General features: G+C 46.5%; 1 protein-coding gene across 1 annotated transcript in view; it reads left to right on the top strand.

The window, feature by feature from the left end:
• The first annotated feature begins 76 nt into the window (after positions 1-76).
• The window catches only part of LOC119178453 (protein tyrosine phosphatase Meg), a 365,579-nt gene continuing 353,140 nt past the window's right edge, over positions 77-12,515 (top strand). Inside the window, exon 1 of the mRNA XM_037429656.2 lies at positions 77-235. The gene's annotated coding sequence lies outside the window, so the exon portion shown is untranslated. The remainder of the gene's footprint in view (positions 236-12,515) is intronic.

Raw genomic sequence — 12,515 nt, 5'->3', positions numbered from 1 at the left:
AGACGTTGCTTGCTTAATTTGCAAAACATTGCACGACTCACTTTCAGTAAAGTCGGTCGTTTCGAGTCACGTGACAACCGCCATTGCGGTAGAGTAGTGTAGCGTTGGTCGTGTGGTGTGTGCGTTGTGTGTGCTATGTGCTTTGCCGATCTGTGCTTGTGAACTGCGATTTGTGCTGGGAACCAATTCGTCCGGAGTACTGCAATGTGAGAAGCGCTCGGGACACAGATATACGGTGAGTTTTCGGACTCTTCTTAACGTAGTCACAACTTGGCGTGCGAAGAAGAAAACACTACTGCAATCTTTCGGGACATGCTGCGAAGTTAGCGTCTCGCGTGAAAACAAAAAAATCGATACGTGATGTGCCGTTTAACAATGAAATGAGCGAAGCGTATGGTAGAGTGCCGGACGTCTTGCAGAACTTTTCCTTGCGTGAAACTTCGTGCACGCTTTGTTTTTTGGCAGCGCCTCGAGCAGCGACTCGTGCTTAGAATCCGATTACTTTTCCGTTGCCTGTGTCATCGCCAATAATCCCCCCCTGTTTCATAATCTCAGAAGTCCAGCAGTTTCACGGGTCGTTCGCAACGCGAGCCTTTATTGTAGGTTTTGTAAGGGCCCAGTTGGTGCGTGCGTAGAAAGGTACCCTCTGCGATGCCCTACCGGCATGAGTGCGGAAGCGTAAGGTGTAACAACTGCGATGTTTGTGTTTAGTTCCGTGATGCCGCACTCTTCGGCGGAATGTCAGAACGTACAGCAGGTGTTCGCCCCGATGCTTTGAAGTGAAATTCGAGCTGCGTTTCGTGACGTGCGACGAGGTTGAGTGACGCAGTTGAAACGCGCTTGCGCGTTTCAACCATGTATATGATGTTCACTCACGCATATATATATATATATATATATATATATATATATATATATATATATATATATATATATATATATATATATATATATATAACGGTGTGCTAGTGGATGCGCACGTGCGAGAAACGAATACTACGGTAAACAGCTGTGAGTTTTGAATGCCGGCCTAAATGTTTGCTGCTTCTAGGCGTGCTTGACGAACGTCATTTGTAAATCGTAGAGATTTTTGACAAGCGATGCCTTGCGCAACTTGGAAGTTGAGAACCGCTTGATTTTTGTCCCTGTGTTCTTGGCGGCACCTCGAAATGTGGGTGTTCGTATGCGCAGTAAAAATAAACTTTGATGATAAAAAAAGCACCACCACCACTATGGCAAATGCAGCTGTGCGTGTTAGCACTACATCGCCTATTTTTATATTTGCCTTAAATTTTACGTGTTTTTTTCTTTTTTTCCCCCCACAAGTCAGAGGCGATAGTTTGCACCGGTGAGGCGCAGCTGGGCATTCCTTAGTGAAGATATGGCACTAACATGCTTGTATGTTTCGTAGCACACGTTACAGCTACAACGTGCAATCTTAAATAGTCTCGAAACTGGCACTAGCATCAGTTTTCAAAATGCACTCAGCCAAAGTGTGCTGCGGAACACGTTAGCGTTTCATATTGTTGCAGCGCGCGAAGGAAGGTTATATTATTATTATTATCATTATTATTATTATTATTATTATTAGTAGTAGTAGTAGTAGTAGTAGTAGTAGTAGTTGTATTAGTAGTACAGCTTTCCCGTGGTATTTCACAGGACAGCCTGTTGATGACTGGCACCTTGGAACTACTGCTAGTCTGATAATTTTTGTTAAATGATCACCACTACAGCACTGCCGTTTTTTTTTTTTTTGCAACGAATAACTCAATTGTTTCAGCGATATTACAAATGCCTGCAACGTCATTCGTCGAATGATAGCACCCTGTTACTTGCCGCGCGTGTCCATCAATTGTTTCACGTAGGTCAAAAAGAAAACCGGGGCCGACAAGGCTGCGTAATTTCATTCATTGCGGTGTGAGTGAACCCGGAGACCCCTCTTACCTCAAAATAGTATCGTGGTTGTCTAACGCTAGCCGAATAATTTAATTTTAATATAGTTAATAAATGGCATTGCGTTGACGGGAAGGTCGGTATGCCGTAATGTTCCGTATGTGAACGCTATAGTTGGTCCCGTATCCTGCAGTGGAGACTACAAGCGCCGGTATACCGTGGAGTTTGCGTGAACGAGCTGCTTGATTCTCTTGTTAGTTTGCTGGGCCTTTCATCCGCCGCCTCGTTAATGCCTTGAAGAGACGACGGCCATTGCGACAGACCGAGAAAAGAAATGGCACCAGTAAAAAGGGCGTTCAGCTGACCTTTCTTTTTTACCTCTATCTCTTTTACTGTACCACAAAAGGAAATCGACTCTTCTCTCCTTCTTTTTTTTTTTCTTCTTTCGTGGGCTTCACTTGATCCCATCGAGTGCTTTCCGATGAACCGGCTCATTAGATACGACTGGGGCAATCACGGGGGCACTACAGCGTCGCGTTGTATCTTATATTGCTTTTGGAGACCGTGCTGCGTGTTAAAAAAGGAAAGTTAATGTGGGTGACATTGGACGTGTTGCATTCCGAAAGGGAGAAAAATGTGTACTGTAAAAAATGGGACGCACTCGTACTACGATTGGGTGTGGTTCGAGTAGTGCCATTAGCAAATCGGATTAAATTTCGAACACATTTTGTATCAAATACTTAATAGCCTTTTTTTTTTCACTTTACTCTTAAAGGGCCACTCACCAGGCTCCCTACCGAATTTTAGTTAGACAGTGGAAGTAGTTGGGTGTCCGATGAGGAACATTTTGCCACAAAAATTTTTCGAATCGGTTCATCGCGAGTGGAGAAAACGGGTTTTTTGAAGCGGCGCGAAATGAGGATGAGAGGAGGCGAGCTTCGAAACCCTTGCCGCTCCTCCACGTAGCCTTCGCAAGCCAAATCTCTTCCCCACCCTCTCCGGCACCCGACCATGAGGTGACGTGCCCGAAAAGTCCAACCCCCGAGAACGCGAGCTGCGTTTCTTTGTTGACCAGCGTTGTTTTGTGGTATTCTGCCTGTTTCTACGGGATGGTTTGGAGACGCTAGCTTAGACGCGGTAGAGTAGATGAGCACAATGAGTGCGCGAACGCGTAGGAGCGTTCCACGGCGGTCGTCTGCTCAATGCGCTGACCGCGGGGACACGAACGCATGCGAAACGCTGGCACATGAGCCCTGCATTTTGTAGCATTTTACAGGAAAAAAAAAAATGTAAGAAAAACGTGCACAATTTTATTGCGTCTCATATTTCAAGTTTTATTAATCTCTTGAAGCAACAAATACATAAACTACGCATGTTAAATAATTTTTGCCATGTCACGTGGTATACTGTTGACAACGTCAGAGCAGACTCGTTTACGTAGAGGACCAACGTCACTGCATTGCCGTGTACGTAGGGCCATTCCTACGCCTACGTCACGCCCTCATTCTCTACGCGTGCGCCGGCAGAGGGGAGGGGGAGCAGGTTTCATCTTGAAATTTGACCCGTTTCCGTGGCGCGTAGCGTTGCAAAGTTTGGCAGACGTCATAATGAATACCTCGTCTACGCATTGCGCTTGTCAGCTCAAAATTGTCAAACCTGGTGAGTGGCCCTTAACAGGGATTCATTGCGTACTTGCAGAGTCGTTTGATAGAGAGTTCTGTGTCACCAGTACAATTAGAACTATTGCAAGGGGGTGGGGGACGTTGCTCTCGGACTCTTGCCTCAGCAGCCCTAACTGCAGGGCCCTCATTTTGCTCGAGACTGTTAAAATCAAATTTCGTAAACAAACTTTCAAGTTGCCAATAATGACCAAATTAGTTTGTACACGTCGTTCGGTGCACAGACTGAAGCATGACTTCCTCCTGCGGTCGGTGTCGATTCTTGTCCCGCCGCAGAGTTTGTAGGCACTGCTTATTATTATTTTGATCATCATTCTTGGATGACAGCCGTTCAACCCCCGAACAAAAAAATAAAAGTGATCATTATTATGATTACCATGCTTCCGGGGTAATTGAAATCTACCCACCAAAAAATCGGGGTCGGAAAGTTTCGTTAATCGTCTTGTTTCGGTCACTAGTGCTCGTGCAACGGATTAAGGGTCCTGTACCAATAATTAGCCTATTGCAGCGCGTCGGTCGACTACACCAAAGTTTGTTAAACTGTCGCGTCAGGCTTGTCGCGAGGTACAAAATTGCTCTCCTCGACTCTCTCGCGGGTGTGCAGTTGGCGGGTTTTTTTTTTTTTTTCGAGGCGGCCGCGTGCGCACCTGCTGCGGGTGATTAGCATATCCTGCGGTCACCGAGCGGTGCACACCGCCTTCCCACGCGGCGCTGCCGCCCGCCCGACATTTCGCGAAATTCGGTTGTTGCAGTTCATTTTTGCGAGGGCGGCTCTATCGTATACGAAGACGCCGATGTCATCCTTCCCGCGCGCTTCCTCGGGAGGGCCGTCTCGAGAACGGGTGTCATTTGTTGCGGATTACAGCACTGTACACGACAACATGCGTAGCTGATTGTGTGTCGCAAGAAGAGGGAGCGCACCGACTCACCTGGTTATATAAGTACCACGCATGTGATTCGCCGTTTGTTGCACCGTTCCTGTGCCTTTTTCCAGCATCATGTCAGTGATATAATAACCAGCGTCACCGCAAAAAGTTCCGCCATATTCACGAAGTGAATGATGATGAGTGGGCGAAGCTCCGGAGGTAAACCTGGTAAACCATGAATCCTCTGTACATTTTGCCCACTCGATTTTATTACATCGCTCCCCCTAGCGTACGTCGCCGCACTAAATCGAACGATTGCCTTCAACCAATGACACGCGCCATATGTGACATCATTCCTATTTTATAAGATATCGCGTCTTTCATCAACTACAAGTACCGCTTTCTAGTTTATAACATCTTGCATCTTTTCATCATCAGCTACAAGTACCACCATCTAGTAAACACTACAAGAACTAAACGAGAGGTGGCTACGTACAGGAGACGGTACCGCCATCTAGTAAACACTACAAGAACTAAACGAGAGGTGGCTACATACAGGAGACGGTACCGCCATCTAGTGAACACTGCAAGAACTAAACTAGAGGTGGCTACATACAGGGGACGGTACCGCCATCTAGTGAACACTGCAAGAACTAAACTAGAGGTGGCTACATACAGGCTACAGGGGACGCACAGCCCACGCCCTAAGGAGCTTCGCCCCTAAAGTTCTGATCGGTGGCGCTTACATTTACATAGCGGCATATATTCATGCCTCTTTTCGATTGATTGATTGATTGGCATGTGGTCTTTAACGTCCCGAAACCACCATATGATTATGAGAGACGCCGTAGTGGAGGGCTCCGGAAATTTCCACCACCTGGGGTTCTTTAACGTGCACCCAAATCTGAGTACACGGGCCTACAGCATTTCCGCCTCCATCGGAAATGCAGCCGCCGAGGCCGGGATTCGATCCCGCGACCTGCGTGCGGGTTAGCAGCCGAGTACCATAGACTCTCGCGCATGCCTCTTTTCGGATTTAACGGTAACGTTCGTGCTTTTGCCGTAAGTATAACGGCAAAAGACGTGCGACTTCGCTGCGTTGGCGTTCGTCTTGGCCATTTGTAGCGAATAGTTCTCTCTGGCTACCTGTCGTCACAAGGGTATACACGTGGGCAACGGTACATGGGGTGTGATTACAGCGAGACTGTGTTGTATCACACGGAAAGCGGGGCTAATGGCCGAATTACAGCTCCGTGTGCTGGTGCTGCAGATTAGCCCGAATGTTTCGTGATTCGCGGACCGTGTGGATATCACTGTGCAGGTCGCGCAAGAAAGCTACATCGCTGACTGCCAGTCATCCTGAGCGGCTTCATATCGATTTTGTGAAACAGAATTGCTGGGGGTAGGCATTAAAGCACAGCTCCTGCGTTAAAAAAAAATAGCGTTGCGGGACGTTCGCGGTTGTTGCGCAATTGCCAGTAAATCCTTTCGGCACTTTCTACTACACCTAGACCTGACAAAGAAATAAGAAAAGAAAACATAGAAAAACCAAACAGGCTGTTCACCCTGCTTAATTTAGGAAGCAGCATGGCACAGTTAGGCAATACTGTTCTTCGTACTGATATAGTACGCACCCATCTGCATTAGCGTCATGGAAGTAAAGGAGAATGCCCTCGTCGTCTTCTCCCTATTTCTCTCTCTCCTACGTTAGGAGCGTTACAGTTCCAGCTTTATCGGTTTTTTTCTTATAATTTTGTAGTAGGAGAACTCACTGAAGTAATTGTTATGCAACCAGCCATTACTCGCATGATCCCATACGCGTTCGCAGTTAGCGACCATGCGAGTAATGCATTCAGAGTGACGTCGTAAGTGGTCTTGCACTGCCTCTGGGATCGGAGGCATTGCGTCGACTGTCGCTTTTCGCGTTTGGTGGGTCATCCAAGGCCTTCGGTCTAATAAACTCCCGCACATTAAAGTTCAGCTGAAAGTTGCGATGCGCAGTATGTGTAACCGCGTACTACAGTCTTCTAATATACGAGCTCTGGCCAACACCACCTAGACTAGTCAATAGTCTAGGTGGTGTTGCTCTGGCCTGCGTGTCCGCGTCAAGTCTAGTAACATTGTGGTCTGCGTCTGATCGCGCCGAGAAGCCTGCATGCGGCGCTCGCCTCGCATCTGTACGCGTAATATGTGCTCGCCAATGACCGTGCAGAAGAACGCAGTGCGCTCTGCCGCCTGGTCTTGCTGCTGCTGCCCCTTTCAACGGATGTACGCAGGTCTCAAGGTGTGTACGCGGGCCTACACAAACAAACAGCTGGAACAACGGGACCAATGCATCATAAGTGGATGCAGCGCGCCCAGCACAGTGGCAGCTAAACATATCTAAACATATTTAAACGCCCTTCTAAACATATCTACAAGCGAGGCACGGTACACGTTTTCATGTCTTGACCTGTGGACACCGTTTTTCTTAATTAGTTTAGTGCCGTATACGATGTGCCTCAACTAACTCAGGACATGCCAAATAATAATAAAAAAATCCTGTAGGTGACGAGATACGAATGCACGACCAGCGGCGCTTTCTTTGTTGTCGCCTCGTGCATACTGGTAAGTTCCTTTTTGGTATTAATGCTTATTTGATTAAAGAATACTGATGGTTGAACATTTACTTGCATGATCGAAACGTTTTTTCCACATTACGTTTGCGAAAATGAGCTAAAATAATGGTCACATTGTATAGTCGTTCTTGCACTGATTTTTCCGCGTTTCATATTTGTGGGGCAGACGACTACAGCAAGAAAAAATATAAATATTTTTTTCTTTATTATAAATATCGTTGGGACTTGATATTATAAATATCGTTGGGACTTGATGAATTACGCATCTTTCCTAGAACGTTTTATGGCTCAAGAGTCCTGCCCTGAGTATTGTATAGAGTTGTTTGATCTCGGTTAACCATGCGGTTAACCAGAATTAGAGGGAGGAGACTTTGGGGCATACTTCACACAATAGTCGATTAACGAGCGCGTCCTCCTCGAGTGCGTTGGCTTATTGTTAAACCTTTTTGCTGACGTCATCCGAGAGAGTTGTGGAAGTTCATTGTATTCACGAAGCACCGTCGTTGAAATAAAACGATTAGCGAAGGGGGGAAAAATACAAGGTGTCCTGCTTGTCATTTTCTTACCTCCCGTATTCCTTTCAACTCGGTCAATGCCCACTGCTTTCTTTCAGTAGTCCAGACTTGGATGAGTTGGTTACATGCCAATATCAATGGTTTTACGTCCCAAAACCAGGATGTGATTAGGACAGGCGCCGTAGGGGAGGGCTCCAGAAATTTCGACCGTCTGGTTACCTTTAACGTGCACTCACATCACATATTACACACGGGCCCCAACCGCCATTGAAATAAGAGCGCCTCGGCCTGAATCGAACCCGCGACCTTTCAGTCATATCAGCCGAGCTCCGTAACCACTGTTCCAACGAGGCGGACTAGAGTTTCCGACAGTTCGCGAAAGTGATTACGTAGGTTCGCCGATGGAAACATTTGTCATTTTAGATCGAACCACGAAACATCTGTGCGTTATTGATGTGTGCGGGTTTCTTAAAGGGACTGCCTACCGCCCTTCATTGCTATCCTGTTTTGTGTCGCAATAAAAAGCGTACCATGTGAAGTGACCAATCTTGCAGCGGTTTCTCTGGAAAGTGCGTAGAAATTTTCAAAACAGTATTTTTCTGTCCACGTTATGTCTCCTTCCATCGGTGGGATGAATGCCGCAACACTGGTGGGTGCCGGCGAAAATCTAAGAACTGAAACCGCGTGCGGTTTTCGCAGGCTTCGTCAAGTTTGGTTGCTCATAAAACAATTACCTCAGGGGCCATTTTAGGCACGCACACAATATTTTTGTTCTTCTCATGAGTGGCGGTGGACGCCGGGGTCGCGTTTCTCCGCCGTTTGCAGGCAGGCAAGCGACCGGGCACCTATTCGAACGCTTTAGAAAAAAAAAGCAATCGAAAATTGGTCTTTGGCGCAATACAAAGCTGCTTCAAGTGCATAAAATGAAAATTCAGGTTAAACATGTTTGTTTTCAATGAAAATGATTTTGCCTGCAATGATTTCACTTCCTACCAATAGATTGTCAAGATTGACCACATTCGCTGTTGGGGGACGCTAGTGGTCATTTTTTATAGACTTCAACATCGAGTTAAAATTATGATTCCTTTTTTCTGGCACGAAAGCATGCTTGTTTCTTCCAGGGTGATGAACGATCTTTTCATTGGCGCCACAATCAGAAAAATTTTTCCGAGTGGTAGACAGTCCCTTTGAAAAAAATATCGTGTGTTCGTTTTTTTTTTTAGTATGACCATTTTTCTTTTTCGTTTTGCCGTTTTAGCCTTTGTGGCGAGCTTAGCGAAATCGGAAGTTTTCAGAAATGATGGTTGTTCAAGTATTCTACTGCAGCATAAAAACTGTTGAAGGTTCTTTTTTTAAGAAAAAAAAGGGTGACTGAGTGGCGTGCCGGAATCGCAGAAGGCCAACGTTCCATTGTTCTTGCACTCTCGTTGGATTCCATCTATACGTCGCACTGTCCTTTCCTAAACGTTATCTCTCTTCCTTGTTACACAATCATAGCAAACAAAAAAGGTCGAATGCGTAAAATTCAGCTTACAGAGGGAGATATTGCGTAACTGTATGCGAAATGTATATATAGCTCGCGTGTGGTTGAGTATTCTGATTGTCTAAGGTGACCGTCATTGCATGCTATTGGAGTACGAAAAACGAAAAGAAGATAATGAAAATATCAACAGAAAAGCGGGCAGGCTAGCAGGCAGTGGAAGCTCAAAATAATATGGATCTTGGGGTTGTTTTTTTTGTTCCGTTGCTGCTCGTATTTTCCCCGGTTGTTTTATGGTAGTCAGCTGCTGTCGAGGTGTGATTCGAAGGACGGCAAAGTTCTCTCATGAAACGCCAGTGACGTTATAAATGTCGGCAGCCGCCCGGAGAATAATTTATAGCGCGCCCTGTATAGGGAACTGTGGCTAGCTATATACTAGGCTTAATTGTCTCAAACTGCACCCGTGTTTATAAAACTTATTAGGTCAAGTCTAGTTGACACAGTTTGGGTTCGAGTTGGCCTGTCATGTCGAGTTGGCCTATAAGGTTGGTTGAGTTGCTTAGGGCCGGCCTATCAGGTTAGGTTGACCCGGATTGAGTAGAGTTCACCTGTGTGGTTAGAAACGAGCATAATGACTGTACTGTGCTTTCGAGATCAGCGGTTCTAGAAAATTGACGGCCCGTGATGGTGTATCATGGTGCGCATGGGACGAAAGAGACGTGGTTAGTTATTCCTCGTTCCAGAAACATTGCGGACGATGGCATTGCATCTGTAGTGTTCGACAAGGTAGCGTATTGTTAACACAATGCAGGAGCGGTAATGATAAAACAGCGGGGACAGTGGGCTTAGGTTTCAGGATGATGCATTTGAATGTAGGTTGTCCGCCTGTGCCTCACACTTCATTATATTGAAGTGTGCTTCGCACTATGGTATGTATTCTCGAAAAGAATTTCGCAGTGGCTAGGGTGCCCGGTTGCTGGCCTTCGGGTCAGCAGCCCTAGCCATTCATCCGCCGAGGCCTGTTTTCTGGCCTTGTTATATAGCGTGCGAAAAGCTTCTTTTTTTTCCACTTTTGTCGCAATACACCGGTGTCGCGCGGGAAACCGCGCTAAGATTGAGAAGCGGCATAGCATTTTGTTCCCCATTTACGCACGGGTGCTAGTGCCGTGTAAATACAAGGACTAGTATCAATCGATCAATTACTCAAAAAATCATTTTTCATTTTGGCCGTTGACATTAAAATGGTGAAGTGAAAAGCAGGAGGCCAGAGAAAAGTTTTACGTTTATGCAGTTTGACTAACATCTTTTCACTTGCCACTGGCGTCTCGGAAATTTGCTAGAGATCATTCAGAGCTGCCTATGACGTTGCGCCGGTCCTGAAAAACGGTAATCAAGGACGAAGAGCAGGTTCCTTTTAGATGCGGAGCATCTTATACTCGCGCCTTGTAGTGCGCCGTCCGCGCCGTCCGCACCGCTTCTCGAACATTCGACAGCTGACGCGCGCGCATGCGCCGTCGCCCACTCTTCCACCATCTGTGCATCCCTTCCTCCTCTACACACCGCGCGCGCTTCACTCCTCCACCATCTGTGCACCCTTCCTCCTCTACACACCGCGTTCGACATCTACAATTCTCCTGATTCTCCAGTGGACGCGCATGTGGCGTCGCGCTTCGAGAACATTCAACAGCTGACAGTGCATGCGCCGTCGTGCTGTATATATACTCAAGGTCGGCGCTCGCTCGCTCAGTTGCCGCTCGTCGGTTGGTTTGTACGGCGCGTCGACGTCCAAGGTCGCGGTGAAATGAATTCCAACGAATCCACAAACCCAATGATCGACGTCCCTTCGACCAGCGCCGCCCTTTCGCGTACTGTGTACGTGTTCACTCATTTAACACCCCCTCCTACAACCACGTTAACCAATTTAGCCATCGACCCAAGTAAGTCGCAATTTAACACCCCATTTCACAACCACGTTAACCAATTTAGCCATCGACCCAAGTAAGTCGCACTTTAACACCCCGTTAACCAATTATATGGTCCGCATCCTCCTCAGTGTTCCCCCGAGGGAAGCTGCGGGCAATTATTTTTTCAGGTGCAGGCATTATGCAAGCTTCTTTTCTGTGACCAGAGCACGTGCGCTTGACCTGTCAATGTGGAAGTCGGTATATTCCACGTGTTCAGCGAGAGCATTCGAGACCGCACATCGTTTGTTGACGCCATGTTCGTGTTGCATAACTCTTTTCTTGAAATCACCGCTTCCATCGATGTGCTGGTTGTCACAATTGTGGCAGCCTATGACGTAAACAAGACCAGGGAAATTTCCGCCTGGCAGCTTGTCCTTCCCATTTACTACAGCATTCCTTAGATTCAATGTTGGTACATGCACTATTTTGACGTCTGTTGCTTCCACGTATACCACACAACATATCTCATTTTACAAGCACAGCACAACTCACGTCGCTAAGTTCGTGCATATTTGTTTTGGCCACAATTTCGGCTCGGCTTGAAGGCCTTCTGGTCAGGTGGTTAAGCTAGAACTGCCATCACAAGAGGCTTGCCGGGCTGTGCCGTGCCTTTTATTATTATTATCATCACTATTATTATTGTCGATGCAATGACAAACTTTCTTAGCTACACACTGCTGATAGCTCGCATTTCAAGGGTAACATTTTGTGGCTCCAGCTAAATTACTCATTTTAGTTTCTTGAGATGGCGTTATTAAAGCTGCGCGTGATTGTTTTTTGGCGTCACGTCCTTGAAAGAGCACGTTAACAAAGGTAACACGCCGGCATCCGTTATTCATCTGTGCAATCGAGGAAGCTGTTGCGGCCCGACAGATTACTTCTTTCCACCACATATTCAAACGTCAGTGCTTTAATCGCTATACCCCCAGCTTCCGTTGCAGGTGTCTGAGGACTTTCATTGTATTCCAGGCGTCAGAAGCCAGAAAAAATAAAGCACCAACAAGTATGTGCCCGTCATGTAAAAAGAAAAAAAGAAAAAAAAAAGCGAGAGAATGAAGAAAGGTAATTTTGCAGTACGGCTCTATTCTTGCGATGTCGTCGTTATAGTCAATGTCACGGAAAGGTGCACGGAATACGCGATTATAGTTATTTTTTTGCTGAAAAGTATACTTTAGAGGTGTGCAAAATAGGGGGGGGGGGGCGGACGCAAATCAGTAGTAATTACAGCAGTCCAAATCAGTGTAATACTATCCGATCCTATAAGCGGCCTGCAGGCTGTATCTATTATATTGAACATTTTATAGAATACTGGATGAACCAGCCGGGTTCCCACATCTTCCTTTTTCACGAATGCCGTGAGATGGCGCCACTTCTATGTTTCCCAGCAGCTTTGGTGTAACTTAGAAGTGTGGCAGCTTGGGCTAGTTGGTATGACATGACGATAGTTATGGTGCGAGAACAGAACGACGACACAGAGACAAGGTGTCCTTCGTGTCCTTC

The sequence above is a fragment of the Rhipicephalus microplus genome, chromosome 1 (genome assembly GCF_043290135.1).
Source record: "Rhipicephalus microplus isolate Deutch F79 chromosome 1, USDA_Rmic, whole genome shotgun sequence".
Classification (NCBI taxonomy): Eukaryota; Metazoa; Arthropoda; class Arachnida; order Ixodida; family Ixodidae; genus Rhipicephalus; species Rhipicephalus microplus.
The sequence above is the reverse complement of the archived record's forward strand: the minus strand, read 5'-3'. Positions and strand labels throughout refer to the sequence as shown.